General features: G+C 41.9%; 1 long non-coding RNA gene across 2 annotated transcripts in view; it reads right to left on the minus strand.

The window, feature by feature from the left end:
* LOC105295110 overlaps nucleotides 1-20,115 on the minus strand; it is a 41,026-nt gene that overhangs the window by 16,035 nt on the left and 4,876 nt on the right. Inside the window, exons 2-4 of one of the 2 annotated variants that reach the window (XR_002781447.1) lie at nucleotides 15,705-15,759; nucleotides 15,291-15,448; nucleotides 14,745-14,834 (exon numbers count right to left, since the gene is read on the minus strand). This is a non-coding gene — a long non-coding RNA (uncharacterized LOC105295110). The remainder of the gene's footprint in view (nucleotides 1-14,744; nucleotides 14,835-15,290; nucleotides 15,449-15,704; nucleotides 15,760-20,115) is intronic. The other variant, XR_002781448.1, reaches the window with a different exon arrangement.

The following is a 20,115-nucleotide window of genomic DNA, read 5'->3' on the forward strand; positions in this document are numbered from 1 at the left end:
TGCTAAGACTAAAAAACCACATACGCAGATGTTTGCTTGGAAATGTAGATGAATCTAAGACAGAGAAAGTAGCTCAGATACCACTTTTCAGCGACACGATAGCCCAGCGTAGCCACGCACGGACCGGAGATGCGAGAGACCAACTCGTAGGGCGAGTCGAGTCAAAGATTTTCCATTATTGACGTGACAATTTTTAAACTCTATTCGTAATTTTTTGCAGCTTTACTGCTGACAAATACAACCAGTTCTGAACTGTAGAAAAGTCTAAGTTGTCCACATGTCGACAAAAGCGATTTAGAATTTAGGTTTTATAAGTGTGTTTAGATGGCACAGGCCCAATGACAGGAAATGGTTTTGGAATAAGCTATTCAGATTAAGGAGTTTGAGCCAAAATGTAAATCATTACACTACTTTCTTCACTGAGAAAGTCTTGTTACTCCAAAAAAAAGTCAACAGAATTAAAGTATTTTTACTGACATAGTAAAAATTGTGAGTCATCATAAAAGCTAATTCACTTAAATCTTACATTTTAAAAATTCATGTATTTGGGGTCTATTACTTCCATTGGTTTAGCTATAACTTTAAAAGCTAAATTGTTAGAATTAACCACTGATGAGAAATTGAAGATAAATTTTGAAACTATAATATCACTTGTTTAATTTTAAGTAAAGTTTCAAAAATAAATACGCTAAGCTTGGTGAACTTGTTATAAAATCTCTTCTTACATAGCCATTGAATATGTCTGTGAGACCGATTTCTCTACTACCTATTAAAACAGACCGTAGAAACAGTTTGGATGTACCTTATCTCCTCAAAGAGCATTACAGTCAATCTAACCAAGATAAAATAAATTAACAGGCAAAAAGCAAGTCATGTCGAAAATGTTAACTTTTGATACGCGTGGTATTCTTCCCACACAGGTATTTAATACAAGGAAACGCCGTTTCGCCTTTCGGGCAGTTCTGATGGTGGAGCACACAAACTTAGAAACGTAACAGAAATTCTCTGTCAGCTGTTCTCAAACTTTTTGGTCCCTTTACGTCTAGAAAATGATTGAAAATCCTGGACCACACTTCAAGAGCCAATGCTCTATATAATCAACTAAACTTTGTATTTTCTACAATTTATTTTATTTTTCTGATAATTTGTTTTTACTCCATTTATAAAAGTGCTGGTCTGCAAAGTACTGGAAATTTTTTTTTAAATGTGAATCTTCCACCACAGATAGTTTGAGAAGCACTGCTCTGATTCAAGCCTGCACAATTAAATTAGGCATCTCTATTTTAACGATGAATGTTTCGTCGGCCATCATTTGACACATGAAGTTTATCAGTATTACACTGAAGTATATGCGAATGTATTGATAACCTAAAATAGCTCATTACGCAAAGATATCATCCAAATGCCCTTACCTTTTATTCTGTTCATTCACGGTTTCAAATGCCAAAATATAAAAAGTCCAGTCCCTTTAAGAGGTCAAATATGTGTTTTAATAGCTAAAAGAATGGAAACAACCTACATGCCCATCGACAATGAATTATGACACATCCACTTGACGGAATACTATGAAGCCATGAAGAAGAATGAGGTCGCCCCTTGTGTGCACAGGTACAACTGTCTCTGAGGTTTAACAGAGAGTGACGACAAGTTATAGAAGAGCATGTGCTTTAGGCCCGTTTATACAAGGAAAAAACCGGGAGATGTGTGGATACAGCTCTATGCTTATACGCGGAGATTTTTCTGGAAGGATCCTGGAAACAGTGGTTGCCTTCTAAAAGACCAGTGGGATCAGAGGCTGTAAAACAGGAAGAAGACTTACTTTTACTGTGTGCTCATTTGTTCTATATATTTAGTATGTGCATTTGATTTTTTTAAAGCTAATTAATTTTATAAAGTGAATTGCCTAACTTTAAAAAAAAAAAAGAGGTCAAATAGAAACTGGAAGAAAATGCTGCTAAAAGAAGGCACCTTAACGAGAGCACGAAAACCTACCCAGGGCCTTCCATGGTCTGATGCTATTCTCAAGGCTAGACAACTGGACTACACAGAGATATGACGAGTAAAGGTAACATATGACCCTAGATTTGGTCCGAAACTTAAGAAGTCCTCTTTGAGAACACCATTAGACAGCTGGGGAAATTTGCATACAGACTACATATTGGATGAGTATTGCATCAATGTTAAATTTCCTGAGTGATAAGTGCACAGTGCTTACATAGGAGATGAAGTAGTTCACAGAACTATTTTGGGGTACTGTGGTTAGATCTAAATTATCTCAAATGGTTCAATGAAAACCAAAAAATACATAGGTATCACACATACACGTATGTATAAACGTGCATATGTATTTAGAGAGAAATAGAACCAATGTAGCAAAAAATGTTAACAATTACTTAATCTAGGTAAAGGTATACGGTTTTTCAATATACCATTCTTGCAACTTTGCAGTAAGCTTGAAATTTTTCAAAATAAACTTTGGAAAAAGAGAGCGCCTTCTTTCCATCCATCATAATTAAGTATAAAAACCATTAGGTGGAACTGACTGAGCAATCAGACGCCCGCCTCGTGGGGCGAGGTGCTGGAGGAGGGAGGGGCAGCAAGGTCCTCCATGGGGCTGGAGCCCAAGAGGAGCTAAGGGGGCACCCTCGCGGTGGCAGGCGGCAGGCGGCAGGCGGCAGCCGCCCGGAGACTGGCTCCGTACAGGAGGGCTGCTCGAACAAGTCGCTACCTGGATGATAACGGGAGCCAGGCTTCTCGCCGTTGGACGGTGGTGTTATAAATATGCAGAGGGAGAAAACCGGGGGCTGGGGGACAAAGGGGTGGGAGTGAGGACTAACGGTCTGGGGCTTCTTTTTGAGGTGATGAAAATACTGTGCAATTAGACAGCGGTGGTGGTTGCAGAACCTGGTGAGTGTAGTGAAAACCACTGAGTCGTACCCGTTAAAGGGGTGAACGTTATTGTATGTGAATTATATCGCAAAAAAATACATCGGTAGGTAATTAGGTAGGGAGATAGATGCTCGATAGATGATGATGATGGATGGATGGATGGATAGATGGATGGATGGATGGATGGATGGATGGATGGATGGATGGATGAAAAGAAAGAGAAAGAAAGAAACAAACGAACAATAGGCCTTTGGTCAAGGCAACAAAAAATAATAACGATAATCGGGGCCAGCATTTTGTACCCCGAGTGGACATGAAACTAGGCAATGAGCTCGCCAACCTTACCTGGTATGTCAGGTTAGGGGAAAGAGCATTAGATGCTTCGGTGTGGCTGGAGGCTGCCAGGTGGGAAACGGCCAGCTCTGCCCCAACCTGAAGGAACCAGGTCCCAATAAGCATGAACGATGGATCCCTTGGTTTGTCAGAGAGTTGGCCAGAGAAAGCAGATGAAACTGGGAGTTACATACTCGCTGAAAGCCACCACAGAAGAGGATGAAAAGGATGTGATACGACTCTGCCAACAGGTGTCAGCCAGAGAACGTGGTCCAGTCCTGTAAGGGACCATTATTGCCTAGGGGACATTAGAATTGAACATTCGTGGGAGCGAGACCTTTGTGAGCAGAGCCTGTTGAAGCCACCATGCTGCCAACAGTGCTAACCAGAACCGTTAGCGCCAAAAAGCTGCAAATTAGATATGAGATCGAAGTTTGTACATGAAAAGGAGCGAGCTCTGAAGAAATGGGAGTGTCGGCCGTCACACGGTGAAGCTGTGACCGCGTCCTCTGCGGGAGGTGGACGTTCATCACAGCGGAGCTGCGGCAACACATGCAAAACAACGCAAAGCCATGTCGTGTTTCCGCTCTCCGAGACGAGGCTCGAAACACGAACCAGACTCGTGCGCCGCCCTGCAAGCCGCGAGATGCGTTTTCAAGTGGGATCACTTTTCCCCGGGTCTCCGTTTTATTTAAGGAGCCCTGTTCCTAAGATTCTCAACTTTAGTATGCATAAAAATTAGTGTGCCAGGTGGTATACGCCAAAAACTGCGTATTCTATACTTTATGCTATAAATTTTAAAGATTTTTCAAGGTAATTTTGACAATATCTTAAAAGTAACTTTAAGGAATTCTTAAAGCCATATTCTTTAGAGGATGCGATTCGACTGTAGGAAAAACACATAACCATCCGTAAAACCAATTCCAAGAGGCGTTTTACGAACGCACTGCTGACGGGACCAAAGGTCTCGCGGAGAAAGCACTGGGCGCCGGAAGACTCCGGCGAGCTGGTCCGCCCAGGCCAGCCCGGCCCATACCGCGCACCGTCAACCGCTGGGGACTCGGAGACGCAGAGACCCAGCGCCAGGCCCCCAGCAGCTCGGTGTCTACAGGCACTTAACCTAAAGTGCCCTGACTTAACATTGAGATAAAGCAGATGATCTAACAGAAAAGGACAGAGCGCAGAGGAGCAGGAAGACAAGGCCAAGAAGGCTCTACAGAGAAGGTGACGCTTGAGAAGAAAGTTTAAAAGCTTTGGAGCACTTTCCTGAGGCTGCCATCTCACACACCACAAGCTGGGGGCTGAAACGACAGAAATGGACAGACTCACAATTCTGGAGGCTGCAAGTCCAAGACCAAAGTGTGTCTGCAGGGCCACTTAAAAAGTCTGACCCAAGCCTCTCTTCTGATAATTCCATGGCTTGTGGCACCAAAACTCCAATCTCGAAATGACACTCTCCCTGTGTGTGTGTCTCTCTGCGTCCACATTCCCCATTATAAGGACATCGTATTGGATGAGGACCCACCCGAGTAATCTCATTTTAATCTGATCACCTGCCAAGACCCTGTAGCCAAATAAGTTCACAGTCACAGAGACTGGGGTGAGGACTTCAACATTTGTTTCTGAGGGAACACACTCCAACCTCCAATAGCTCACCCAGTGGATAAGCGAGGAAGGGGACGCGGGGCAGCGAGCAAGGCGCGCGCGGCAGAGCAGGGAAAAGGACTGTGTGACGTGAGGGGGGCGGGAGGGACGGCCTGGGTCACCAAGGGCATCACGTGCCTTTGCAAGTTGAGTCTCTGCGTGCGCTAGAAGTCACGAGAAGGCCACGCTGCTGCAGCGTCACAGGCGGACAGGGGCGACGCTGGAGACACAAAGACCATTTGCGAGGTTATGACAGCTTAAACTCAGGGAACGAATGACACGAACGGGTGACTGACTCTGGCAGAGAGAAAAGCACAGGGGAGAAGGAACAGAAACTGACATGTGTTGATTGGCAGCCAGAGGCTACCAGCTGCAGATCGCCTCATTTAACCCTCACAGCCACCCTATGCCCTAGCTACTGATACTTCCACTGGAACAAGTAAAGTAAATGAAACCCCCAAGTTTAACCCCAAATCACACACTTAGTAAGTAGCAGAGCCAGCATTCAAATACAGATTTGTCTGATCCAAAAGCCAAAAACTCCAGGGAAAATGCTTACAGTTCACGGGTAAGAGAAAAGAATTAGAACAAATTACAATTAGAAAACTCAGAAGTCTGTATGTTAAGTGAACTTTGGTGGAGAAACGGGCAGGAGAGAATAAATATATGTACTCGCAAGAAGAAAGACAGGAAGGACTTACAGGGAACAGGTAAGGCTGAGCCCGGAGGGCAGAGGGCAGGGAGCGGAGAGAGGGCAGGCGTGCTGAGGACCCTTGCCACGCACTGTTTATACTGTTCTGATTTCTGACCCATGTGAACAAACTTCCATTTCAAAAAGCAACGTAAAAGCATTTTATAAAGAACAATTCAGAAGAATAGCAAACATAAGCCAGAATGCAGATGATACTATAGGGACTTAGAAGCTGGCTTTGACCTTTTGGTAAAAACGCGCGATCTTAATTTGCTTAATTAACACGCCTGATTTGTCGTTATCATTATACATCTTATTTAACGTTGTTCAGAGCAAAGAGAAAACACCCTGAAAGACTCTGCACAGGACAGAAAGATAACTAAGCCCAATAACAATGTAGAAAAAATTGGAATCGATAATCCCTATTATCATTTTTTTAAACCACTAAGCTCCGTGAAACATAAAATCAATGTATTTATCTAGTCATAGAAAAATCCCATTCGAATGAATGGAAGGGAAAAGCTTTATTGCGATTTAACCAGAAATAATTCCCGGCCACCAATAAGAAACGATATTAATAATTTAAAAGGATGCAGAGGCGATACGCTGCTGCTTCTGACTTCAGCGGTCATTAACTAGAATGGAGAATCGAATCACACAAACCTGGCACAATTTGTCTACCCCCAGTTCTTTTTCTCCTCAGAGCTAAGAAACAGAACTACTTGGCACCAAGAGCAGGAAAAAGTCCTTACGGCAACATGAATGGTCCTCAGACTGCAGTCATTACAATGTCGACTCTCATACTGAATGGCACTTTCAGGGAAAACAGACACCTGCACGAAGTGGACGGTGAGGGTGCCGTGGCTCAGTCAATTCTTATTTAGACAAAGATCTTAAGAGAAAATCTCATTTGAAAACTTAAAAGGCACGAGCTCTTCTCTTAAAATCAGGCGCCGGCTCTTTGTCCCGCGCCCGTCGCGCAGTCTTCTCTCCCATGACCGCTTTGGAGACAAGGTGCCTCCGAAGACGCTGCCAAACGAGAACTCCGAAAACGGCTTTCTCAATCGGATCCTCTGCCGGTGAAGAACTGTTTTTTATTGGCAATGGCTGGCAGAGCCATTCTTACTGCTCTCCTGAAAACTCCCTCGGTAATCACGGACCCCGCGTCTCTCGTCTGAGAAGGAAGTGAAGGGAAGGCTGCTTCTCTCTCTCAGGCCGCAGAGCGTGCCATGTTAGGGGCCCAGACCGCGGGGCTGAGAGCGGTGGGTGCCCTCTGCCTTCGCTGCCTTTCCCTGGGACATCTTTAGACTCAGAGAAACCACTGGGAGAAGGCCAACCTGCTACAAGTTTGTTTCTTCTAGTTTGATCTCTCCAGGAAACTTCCCCCACGTTCGACTTCTGGAGGCTACGAAGAAGTCTTTTATAAAACCTTGTGGAAAAGGAATTTCGCGCGGCTGTCTGCACTGAAAGACACATATAGCATTGCCCCTCTCCTTCTATATGTCAAAACCGAAGCGAATATTCAACTGGAGCTGTCGAGAGGATAAACAGAGGGGTCTATAATGCAGCCCCGTCTCCAAACACCTTCTGATAATTAACAAGTGAAAACCTATCTGAAATCCATCTGAAAATTTAACATTAAATATTTGTTCTTTCTTGGTGAAAGCTTTGCCTTTCTTGAAATCCTCTGTCGACATTCAAATAGGAGTGAAAGATTAATAAATTAAAATATCTTAAATAACTAACATCCTGGGGTGGGGGGGCAGTATCAGCTCATTGGCTTACTTTCCAACAGGGTAACAGAGAAAAGGAGAAAGGGAGAAAGCATAAGTAAAGCGAAACTTCGGGTGCCACTTAAAGAGGTCAGGGGTGAGTGCCCCCCAGCGGAAAGGGACCCTAGAAAGAATTGCAAGGGGAGCTAAGAGAGGGGGGTGCCAAAGGAGAAGACAGGAAAGCACGGAAAGCGGGCTTGCCTTGCTTTCCACGTGGCGTCCAGGTGGCCCTGCTGGCGACGTTCTATCACCTGCGTGTGATTCATCCGCCTTAAGTACTATCTTCGACATGTCTTTTGCTGCAGTGTGATATTTTCTTGCCACCAAAAATGTCCTTAAGCTGGCTCCTCCAAAGAATTCACATCAGTATCAACAATCACTTAAAATTTTAAAAACGGGAGAAGACGCAATTTCTACTGGGGGGCGGGAGTTGGGGGGACAAATTTCAACACGTAATGTAAATCAGCATGTGGTAATTTGTTGTTTTACATGTAGGGTGCCATGGCACTTTAAATGAAAAAAAGAAGGAAAGAGAGAGGAATTGTTCAATATATTAATTTTCCTGTAAATGAAATAAATATCTTAACAAGCAAATGTTAATTCAAATACAAAGGTTTAACTGATGACTTTTATGTGGACGCGCGTGGATTCCCTAAGCTCTCGTCTCTCGTGGATAATGCTATCTCTAAGAATAAGCAAACAGTCTTCTTTTCTGAAGCAAAGTGAGATTTGCTTCTGTTTCTCAGTAGAACCTATCGCACTCTCAGAACTCCATGAGCGAGACTGTCCTGTCCCTAAGCCACCAGGTAAGGGCGCTGCATCATCTTGGTCGGATCTCCCCGCCACAACAGTAGTTAGACCGCTAAGCATGGCCAGAGCACAACTGCCCGTAAAACAATTCAAAAAACAACTGACAGTAAGTAACTCGACCAAGCAGCATCACCAAGCAGCACGGGCTGTACGCAGTGTCCGCATGACTCCTACAACTGTGCCCTGAAGGAGTATCTTTGCAAAGCGCTTTTCAAAAGGCTCCACTTAAAATAACGAAGCGACTAAAGTCAAACACCAAAGTCTTAATGATGGTGATCGTTATGTAAAATTACAAGCAATTTTCCTTCTTTGTGACTGTCTCTAGAGTTTATGAATTTTTCGCAATGAGAACACATGACTGGACTAAGGAAAAATATATATGGTTCATTTCAATCTTTGACAATAAAATTTCCCAAATGAAACTAATCTCTCTCTGTGAATGCAAACTGTATGTTATTAATACTACTTTTCTAGTACTTGGCATTTTCTTCCACATAGTCCACTTCCTTATGTGGATATATCATAGGGTATAAGCTCTCTGAGGACACATTCTGGGTGTTACACGTATTTGTACCCTCCCACAGTGCCTCGTAATGCCTCACATTCGGTAAGTGATCAGTAGCTGCTTGAGGAATGAATGATATTCCGAAGAATGCAAAAGGTTAGAGTTGATCTATTCATCTGATATGTACAGAACTGTTAACATGCTGAAATACTTCCATAGCGATTAGCAAATACTATAATAATAATATAACTAAAAATATAAATTATAACTTAAATTCATTAATCAAGCCAATCGTCAATGTATGTCATGAAAATACATCCTAAATGGGCTTCCCATACTAGTGAGAGGTAAAAAACATTTGAAATATCCACCCGTGTGGCCCACGACAGTATGCAGCAAGAAAAGACTGCATTCTTCACAAAACACCTTAGAGTGTCACCAGTTTATAATATTCTCAGTTTGCAAAACTACTTGTAGTTCTACATGGTTTCACTTTTTCTTTGGTTTTATTGTCAGTGTATCATAATCCCTGTGTAAGTATTAAGTGTACAGGTTTTTTGATATTTATAAATGCAAGACTTTATAATAAAATAATAAAAAATACTCAAAATGAAAAAAAACTTTAACATTAGAATAGTTTCTTAATGTTCCTTTTGAACATTATAAACATAGATTTTCTTGAAAATGAAGTGGAAATCACACGAAGAAAGAGCCAAAGCTGGGAGTATCTAACACTGTACGAAGCGGTGACAGCTACGATGTGCTGATGCTGAGCAGGAATAACGCAAAGGGAAACAAATTTTACTTCTGGAATGAAAAATGACTTCTTGGAACAAAAAATATATTTGGCTTATTTTCTTAGCAAAACGTTGAGTAAAATTGACATTCAAAGTGTTATCGTTTACGATTCTTAACAGGATGGCAATCGTGTGGCCCTAAGGCCTATGCCCCAAAGGAGAAAATGTTATCGAGGAAGATGTTCCCCAATTTGTGACAGGGTTATATTCCAATAAACTCGTAGTAAGTTGAAAATATCCTAAGTCAAAGAAGCATTTAATACGCCTTACCTACAGAACATCATAGCTTACTTAGCCTAGCCTACCTTACGTGTGCTGAGAACACAATATTAAAAACAAAAAACAAAAAAAACACTGGCCGCACAGAATACTGAGGAGCATCAGCCGTGGACACTGTGATCACCTGGCTGACGGAGCTACCGCTCCCCGCCACTGCCCAGCACCGCGGGAAGCGCCCGCCCACACACTGCCGGCCCAGGAAGAAAACCGAAATCCACGGCACAGCTTCTACTGATCCCATATCACTTTCGCACCGTCATGAAGTCAAAATGTTGTATGTGGAACCACTGTAAACTGCGAATGTCCTCGAAGTGTGACGCAGGGACTCCTGGGATCTCTGAGACCATTACAGGTCAAAACTATTTTCGTAACGATACTTAAACGTCATCTGAGAGTCTGTAACTCTCGTTTCATTTTCGTAAGACGGTGAACTCTCTCAGCTTTGCATATTTGGATAAATTAACATGCGGTTGTGTCTTGCAGAAGCACATCCTCGACAAAGACACAGGACACACACCAGGTTGCTGATGTGGTGGGGAGACAGCGAGGAGGCGGAGAAAAGTTAGCAGAAACAGAAAACGATAGTTTTAAAAACAGGTATGATTACATTTGCACATTTAGATAAAATGGAGAACAACGCATAAAAACTGTTAAGAAGGACAGAAACTTAACCCAATTTTGATAAGTGATTTAAACTATAGGCTGCTAAACCTTTTTGTTTAAAGTGACCTTTAGTGTCGTGACATCCATATACTAGAAGAAATACAAGAAGTGTTCAGTTAGGTCCAAACGGCTTAATGACTACTTATGTCCCAACTGCTTAATATCCACTTGGAAGGAAAATTCACGTAAACGGAAAAAACGTGTATTTGATTCTTAACCATGTTTACTTCCCAACAGGATGCGGAGGCCTACTGGTCACTGCGCAACTTCTCAAACCGTGGCGTCGGACTGAACACTGCCACTCTCATGTCCTGCTACACACTGACTGTCACTGGTACTTGCTTTGTATCACAGTAATCACCCAAAATCGACCTAATCAAAAGGAATTAGCACGATCTAATGTTGAAACTGTGAACTATCCCAGAGCTATTAATTTGCACAGATGTTGAGTGCCTCTGGGTTTCCCTTGAATATTTAAAATGTCCCGCGGTACCCCCAGAGTTCCCTTCGGTGCCCCGAGGTACCTCAGTGCATTTTGGGAACAACGGAGTTAAAGCATAGAGAGCTTCTCCTTGTCACCTTGGTTAGTTCTGCATTAGCTCGTTGTTTGTGCTTAGGAAATTCCATCGTTATCAACGAAGCCAAGTTTAGAGTAAATTAGCAGCTCTCTCTGGATAGGGAAAAACATGTTTTTGAAGGCTTTCCGATCATTCGTGGATTTGAATAATCCTTGCTGCTTCTCTGACATATGCGCTTTCTTTTCTCCTCAGTTTCTGAGCTCCCTTTGCCTGGCTCTACAGTGGCATAAAAAATTTAAAGATGATTCCATGTAAAAGCAAAATAACGACCCCTGAGATTTCAGGCACCTGCTGTCTTTAATACAGGCCTGTGACCTAGAACTATCTCACCAGAAAACACCTGGGGAAGGTGAGGAAAACACAGTGATATAAACCAAGTTCTTAACTGCTTCATCGTTGATGCATAAATGCGTTTCCTAATCTCAGGGAATCTCTCTGAGCAGTATGCAAACGGTACTGACAAGGAGAGGCTACATATGGGCAGAATTACTCTCAACGTAATGCAAAAATACCATCAGCTTCAGGCAAAGAATGAAGAAGCAGAAATTGTTTTGTGTCTTTCCACTTAAAAAAATAAATATCCTCATGCCCGTGGGTGGATGTGGAAGGATTCTGAAAGATGGCTACGATCGGCCTCCATCCCGAAACAGCTATTCCTGTAGGCTTAGCATCTAGTCAGTCAGTCCTGGCTCAGCACAGCAACATCATCGCGTCATCCAAAAAACTAGAAGTTATGGAGCCCTCTGTTATGAACAAATAAAATCTAATTTCCACCTACCAGGGAAGATGGTTTAGGAACTTTGCAAACTTCCCCTTACTTTACTCTTTTCTTATTTACTATTTATCTATGAGAATCAGGAAGGGCCTTTGGCCCACAGAGCGGTACTGTTCTTTCTACAAAGTCTGTGTCATTATCCATTGCTGTCCAGCTGCTTCTGCCACAGCACGCAGGATAGTGTCCCCTGGGATGTAACAGCTCTGCATTCAGAGTGAGGGGTACTTTAACCTGAACCCCAGTCAAACCAGAACCCAACTAGATTAAAACCACTGGGGGCCGGAGGGGGGCTAGAGTAATCGGGGGATCGTTTCATAAACTATGTAAGTGTCTGACCAATGCACTGTATACTTGAAATTAATAATAAAATAAAATAAATTGCTAAAAAAAAAAAAAACTAGGAGGGCTGAGGTGGTGATGGGGAGGGAGCTGATGACAGAAAGGAAGCCTGCGAACCTCGGGCTGGAGGAGAAAGAGCGGCTGGAGGCCGTGACACCTCACTGGGGCAGGCGGAATCTGCAGACCTCCTCCCTTTCTGCACTTAAGAAGCAGGCTCCAGGTCCCAAAACTCGGCTGCAGCCCATGTTTCTTGCCTAATTGGGTCCTCAGGCCTGTCCTATGAGACTGGTGTTACAATCAGGTGAGGAACACTCTGTGGGAGCAAGGACCACGGGGGTGTGGACTGCTCACTCACAGATGGTGTGTGGAGGGCACGTTCTCACAGCGCTGCTCCAGCATGTACTCCAGGTAAGGCTGGGGGGAACCTGAGAGACAGGGCGTAAGTGTGCGTCATGATTACGCCGCCTCCATCCCTGAAGATTTCCGGGAAGCACCGCGCCACCGACGCCCCCGCCTTCCTCCGCCCCCCGCCCCCCGCCATCGCCCACCCCAGGGCTGCTTCTGCGATTGGACCAAATCTGCCATCTGTCTTCATTTAAACCCGTTTTCTTTGGTGCTATAATCTACGTGGAATAAAATGCCTGGTTGTAAAGTTTCTAGCTGGAGGACATTTTTAGCTAAATGACCATTGAAAATAGCGCCTAGTGCAATGGTCAACACACAGTAGGTGTTCAAAAACATGTGTTAAGTGACTAAGTGAAACATGCTAAAAATTAATTTTTCTCATTATAAATAACTAGCATCAAATAAATTGTTATTAATAAAAATAACATGATTTAAAACTTGTACTCTTATTAAGTTGCATTTTTGCAACTATTGGCAGATCTAGACATAATGAGATCAAGACAGAAGGCAAGTCACAGGTGGCACAGTCACGGGCACACTGTAGGCATTCGAATCTGGTGAATGAATGTAAATTATGTTGGTTTTGGTTTTTAAATCACAGTGAAGCTTAGACATACTCAATTCTTAACTCTCCAACAAAACACATTCCCAAGTTTAACATCTCTGAACATTATTTTGTCTTCATCAAATTTACTCACTCAGTCATCTTAGAATTCCATATCTACTCAAGTTACAACTCGAACATGAATTTCTCTTAGACTGTATATAAATGTGAATCTAAACATATAGCAAAAAAAAAAGCATTTCTCTCAAATTCCTCCTCACAATTCCTACAAGCGTTTTCAAACTCTTTCCTCATTTCAACAGAGAAACTTCTTGTCCCGTTTATGTAAAATAAGCATCTTATCATTTGTATTTAAGTGGAGAAAAGGATGGAGTTATCCCACCACCTAGTGGACCATTGGGGTATTGCTGCTTCAGGGCCGAAAACATGGTTAGAAATGAGAACACAGGACATTGACCAGTGGCTGCTCGTGTTTTTTCTCATCCCTTCCAGTTCTTCCGCCCCTAACTCCACGTTTTCAAGTCTTACGCATTCCTCAAACACAGCTTAAATGTCCCCACTTAACTTTTGGACAGTTAGCCTTCTCTGACCGCAAATAAAAATGACAAGAAAACGGCAAAATGAAACTGTATCTGCTTGAGACTTCCAAGCTACCTGGTTCCACTTATCTTCTAGTTGGTAACACAAATCAGAAAACACTACAAATCAAAACACTTTTTAAAAAGTCGTCATCAGCTTTAACTTGTCCACATCTCATCTTCTCTACACGTAACACGTCCTGAGAAGTGGCAATAGTTCCTTAGAGGATTGTCGTAACGGTTAGACAAAACCCACACAGGAGGCTTTGTCTGGCTGGCGTCTGCCATCCAGTATGTGCTCATCAGAAATTATAGTTACTCCCCGCTCCCCATCACAGTGCCTTGCAAGTAGTAAATCCTCGATAAATACGCGATTGTTAAGTAACAAATAAGATCAAGAATTTCAGTGGGAAATTCTAATATATGTTCACACTGATAGCAGTCCCGGGTTAAAAACAGGACAAATCACTGTCAGGGACCTAAGCACTTTACTTCTTTGCTTCTTCTGCTCTCAATCAATTAGTATCTCAGTCTCTCTCTCTGCATGTACGTGTGTGCACATCAAGAGAGGGAGACAGAAGATCGGAGATGGAGATGGAGATGGAGATGGAGATGGAGATGGAGATGGAGGTGGAGGTGGAGGTGGAGGTGGAGATGGAGATGGAGATGGAGACGGACGGAGACGGAGACATAGAGACCCTCACTCCTTCTGCATTGCCCTCCCGTTCTGGTTCACTCTAAAGTACCTTCGTTTCCCTTTCTCTTTTTACTCTACTTCATAATGCAAAATAAATAATGCACGCCTCACTTTGTCCCAGAAAAGGTTTCCGGTGAATAATAGATGACTTGGTTTTATGTTCAGTGAGTAAGCATTTTATATCTCTCCAAGGGAACAAAGTGAAGTAGCTTCTCACCGCCCCCTTCATGGATCCCGTGCTCCCGTGTGATTGGCCCTTGGCAGAAAATGGGTCTTTATATTGACCGTTGAGGAAAGACAAAATTAAATTTTCAAGTACAACGCTGAAAACGGAATTACCGTGAATTCCGCACTTTCCAAAAAGGGACACAGGGAGTGTCCTTGTCCTTCAAGGCTGATGTCATTCTCATATCTCTTCACCTACCTCACCCAAATCCTAAATGTGGTGCTTCTTTAGATATCGGGCTGCTGCCAGCAACGACGTTTAAGGATCCTCCACAGTTTCATTTGCTTGCTGAAAAAACAAAACCAAAAAAGTGAAACGACTAATTAGTTGCAAAAACAGACTTATGATATGATTTACTCCAGATGGTTTGGAATAAAATTCCAATTGTTCAAATGTAAATACATTCATCTAAAATAAGTTTTTCCTTACTTAGTTATTATTAATTAGCATAGTTTTTCTTAGTGGAGGAAGAAAGTTAAGTACTGACTTAGTAATACCCCTAAAATGACTATCTGCCCTAGAATACATAAATTCTGTCCATGATTATTTCTGATTTTAAAAATACACATAGGCTGAAACAAACAGCTTGCCCGCCAGGCTTTGGTCGAACGCAAGGTGCTCTGATGTTGGCCTATGGCGCACCCTTCTCCAAGGACATGTAGATGACACAGAGCGCGACCCAAGAGGCTTCCTCCAAGAAGTGGAAACAAGATGGGTGAGTCAGAAGTTAACATTCCAGCTGACCTGCAGGCGTCTGTAAGACGAGGCGCCGCGCTGCATCTGACGCACCTCGAGGTCTGTTCCCACAGGGCGCGGTCAGACGCGACAACTCTTCTCCCCACCAGCTGCCACCAACGAGCTGGCCACGCGTCGCGTGTTCCCTTTGTGTCTGAAAGCGGCGCCTAGAGCAGATGGCTGGACTCAGTGCCAGAGCAGAGATGAAACTGGTTGTCTCACCTGAGGAGGTGCTACCAGACTTAACTACGACAAAAGTCCTAGCAACAAACACCTAGAAAATCTAGGGTCAGGAAAGTGAAATCTGAATTTCCTGTCTAATTTACCTAGTTAAAACACACACACACACACACACACACACACACACACACTTTGGGGGGAAGCTGTAATTAATGTGCTAAGGGGTGATGAGAAGACACGTACTTCATCTTCAATGAGAAGTGGTTTCCTGTGTCATCAACCAGGTAATGTCCAGGTTCTATAAAAAAGCAAATTATATTCAATGTTCTTCTAAGCTGAGCTCACAGGTAAATTCCAGAACATGAAATTTAATCTTCCAGGCCTGAAACTTTACTAAAACAAAGAGGTTTGAAAATAGTTGACTCTCCCCACCCAAAAAAAATCCCTGCAATTTAAAAATTACAAGGGAACAGCTCAACGAAAGGTGAGACTGTCCAAGTGTGAGGATTAAAGCCAGACGCAGGATTCGTGAAGGGGATTCAGAGACGCGGGCTCTGACCAGACATTCACTTGTCACACGGTGAAATTATAATAGGTAACTGAGAGTAGAAGACTTAGGATTAGAATGATCCTGAAAAAAAGGGGAAGTTTTAATCCATAAAAATAACCTCTGGCCTTTCATCTTGAGGCTGAAAGTTTCTAGATTCAAAGAGCCATCTCTTGTGCCTCTCCAGAGTGCCGCGGGAATAGGGCAATCTGTCGCCTGCATCTACTTATTAAAAATGAATAAAATATTAAAAGAGCAGAACTAGGAATTGCTTCTGTGGCCATTCATAAATTGGTGATTTTCTCTGCATTTTTATTACTACCGAGAGACAGGATTATATATATACAATAGATTGCTATTACCTCAGCCTCTTTCACGTATTTATAGAACACCTGAGATAGATAGATAGATAGATAGATAGATAGATAGATAGATAGACAGACAGACAGACAGACAGACAGACAGACTGACACATCTTATAGTAATGACAGACAGACTGATAGACAGAACTTATAGTTGACTGTTACAAAGCAGAGACCTCAGCAACCTGAGAGACTGTTCTCAGTAGTCAGGCTTCAGAACTAGGATAACCAGCAGTGAGGTCAAAATTTCTTTTGATGCAGACTAATCTGATTGTTTTTTCAAAGTCCAAGGGCACAGCCCTTTAAAACACACACACACACACACCCAAGAAACTCAAGTTACAAAACACCCTTCACTACATAAATTACTGTGCTTTGAAATAAGATGAAATATTGTCTAGATTTTTTCACTTCACCATTTCTAATCCTTTACTCCCTGGAAGAAGGCAGTCTCTGAATGTGGCTAAGAGCCGGCAACACGAGCAACGAGAAGCATTGTCTTTAGAGGCGAAATTCCAGACCTGGGCGCAAACCCCCCTCCCTCACTCACACACGTGGGATACGTCAAAAAATACTTCATCCGAACTCCAGTTTCCAAATCTTTTGATTAGAGATAATATTGCCTACTTCAGGGAGTTGTTGTGAAGATTAAATAAGAAATGTATGTAGAGTTTAGTATAGTGTCTACAAATGTGCTAATAGAGTAGCCACTAACTTCATGTGACTATTTAAATCAAATTTAAATTAATTTAAAAATCCAGTTCTTCGATCATACTTGCCGTATTCCAAGTAATCAGTAGTGACATGTAGCTGGTGGCTAGCGAACTGAACAGCTTAGACACGGAACATTTTCATCATCATAGAAATGTCTGGACATTGCTACAGGATGTAGTAAGTGCTCAGTCAATGTTCATCGGATCTGTCTGGCCGTTTTTCCTGCTCCTCACCAGTTCCTCTAAGTTCCGTGCTCAAAGTATCTCCTTACCAGGAAAGAAAGCAATATGATAACACGTGTATGTGCCTGTCACTTTTCCCACTACTAGGAGCAGTGGAGTCCTAAAAGAACACAGTGCTTACACAAAAGGGAGACGTTGTGGTAATGGGGGTGCCCAGCACTGCGGCCAGACACTGGGGAACGTGTTCTTGAAAGAGGAGTGTGAGGAGAGAAAAATAGTCTCCATCGCGCTCACTTTACACCTAAAAATCCGTCTACTCACAGCGATGATGCTGACTGAAACACATTAACACTTACTAACAAAAAAAGACTTTTTCCTCTATATTTCACACTCAAATTTTCCTGGTTAAAATGCCTAAAAATAAGTACAAGTCACCAACATTTTTCCAGATTCTTTAGCCAAGTTAGTCTTGGACACTCGAGCAGAATTCTCTTAGGTTCTTTGGTTCCATCTCCTTCCTCCTGCCCAAATACCAGAACTAGAGCTACCAGGTTGAAAATTCTGATAGGAAGCTAGCAAGGTGCAGGAATGTAGACTCATAAGAAGCTGAAACTGAACATGATCCCTAGAAGAACTCTGGTCTCAGACGACATGCGGGGACCTGGTGCAGACCCTTATAGATCTGAACTTAAATGTTCTCGGCAGGTTTCTCTTAAACAAGACATTTGTGGTACTAGACATCAAAGGCTATACATCTCTGCTTTGGAAACTTCAAGCAGAAGAGGCTGGCCCATGTGCCTTATTATAAATGAGAAGGAATATTTGGTACTTTTAAAAAATCATGATGTGCTGTTTATAGGTGGTAGCCTTCCAGGTAATATGGAAAGCTTCTTTCCAAAGTCAAAATGAAAATGTGTGAAAATGTGTGAAAAGCTGAGCCTTTCAAGGTCAATTCACAGAGCGAGTCTGCTTTCATAGTCTTGGTAATAGTATTTGAACACACCTGGTAATAAATTTGATGATATGCCTTTGATGAGTGAAATTAATCCCTTGCTAGTGACATTTCAAGTTAAATAAACACATAATTTTCTTCTTTCGCTTTACAATCCCCGTTTGATTGCATACCATAATGAGTTGTTACTGTATAATCATCAATCCTGGGTATTTATGTTACTACTAAAGTACTTACACTAACAATATTGTGATTGAGGTTATATCTCGATTATTTTTTGTTGTCACATCAACAAAGAAAATTGTGGATTTCATTAAACCACAATACAATGATAAAAACATAGGATAAGACATTAATTCTGCTAAAGACATATATTTACTAGCAGTCTAAACACAAAAACACAAACTATTGTCTTTTGGAAAGTGGAAAGAATGCAGGATCATAATTTTGTAAAATACAACTCTCACATTCTTTTAATCAGCTGTCATATTTCTTTCTTATTGCAAAGTGATCCACATGCCATACACTTTGACAGAAAACTCAGCTATTAAAGACATTTTTTCGGTCCAATTTACTTTCCATTGTGCTATCTTTTTACAATATGGGGCACATATTATAATTAACATAACTATTATCTATTATTATATTATCCCTTCCACTAGACAGAAATTTCATATTTTTTACTACTTTTGATATAAACTCCTATTCATATTATTTTGGGAAAGCGTTCTTTAGTGAAGACACATCAGAAATGCAAAGTGTTACCAATAACTTACCGACTTTTAAAATGAACAAAAATTCATAGACATCAACTGTGTACAGTAGCTGATTATCCAGCCCACACTTTCTAATAATGATAATAATTCCATCATTTTCACTGGTCAAAATTCTTTGACTAAAGAATGGAAACCATACTTAATCTAAACCCAAAGGACTAATTTGTTCTAAGAATATAAATGTCATGTGAATCCTAAAGGGATTAGAATGGGAGGTGGCCAGGTTTGAAGAACTGAGGAGTCCTTTCCTTGCCACGGTCGGCTTCATTCTTCTCCTGGAAGACTGACTTTTCTCCTCCTGTCCTTCAATATACCGAATAAAGCTGCCTACCTCTCAGCTCCCAAATCATACATTCAGGTTTAGCTGTTTTTGGGCCTCAACTACTCATCAAGAGCATGACTGGCCTAGCTTGACAGGTGTGCGTCCAGAGTCAAAAGTGTGGGCCGAGGCTCAGTGAGTCCACCTGACGGGCTGTGTGGGGGCTAGCATGTTCTCTAAAAGGAAATAGTCAACGAATTGAGAGAAACCTCCAGAAGTATCAACTAGTATGCTTTGGTTCTCTTCAAAATGATTTCATTTGCACAATCTTAGTTGATGAGTGGATCCAGTGCTTATGTGAGGCCTACTTAGTATCTAGTAGTGAGTCGCTTTTGGAAAGCTAATATGTTCCAAACTACTCTTTTCATGCTGTCTGAATACCAACAAATATGCAACTTCTGCTCACTTTAGACCTTTCATCACTGGCGATAAAGTATATCCCAGATTAAGCTCAGGTGATGCTAGTGAGACTTTGATGAAAGAATAGCTTCTGAATACAAAATCATGCGGAACTTCATTAAAACACTGCTCCCAGCCCCACCAAAAAAAAAAGAAAGGAAAAAAAAACAGCAAGAAAACATCTCAATTAAAGGCCACTTTTGCTTTAAAAAAATGGCAAGTTCATATCGTCACACCCTATAATTTAGGCAAAGATAACTGAAACTACAAAATGTTACTTTTACTATATTGTATATTTTTAAGTTTTTATTACTGATCAGATTAGGTTCTCTTCTTCCAGTGAAAAAGCCAAAAGAAATGTGAATAACCATGTAATATTCAGGTTAATGCTTACTTATAGCTG

Source organism: Pteropus vampyrus, unplaced genomic scaffold (assembly GCF_000151845.1).
Source record: "Pteropus vampyrus isolate Shadow unplaced genomic scaffold, Pvam_2.0 Scaffold100, whole genome shotgun sequence".
NCBI classification, from domain to species: domain Eukaryota; kingdom Metazoa; phylum Chordata; class Mammalia; order Chiroptera; family Pteropodidae; genus Pteropus; species Pteropus vampyrus.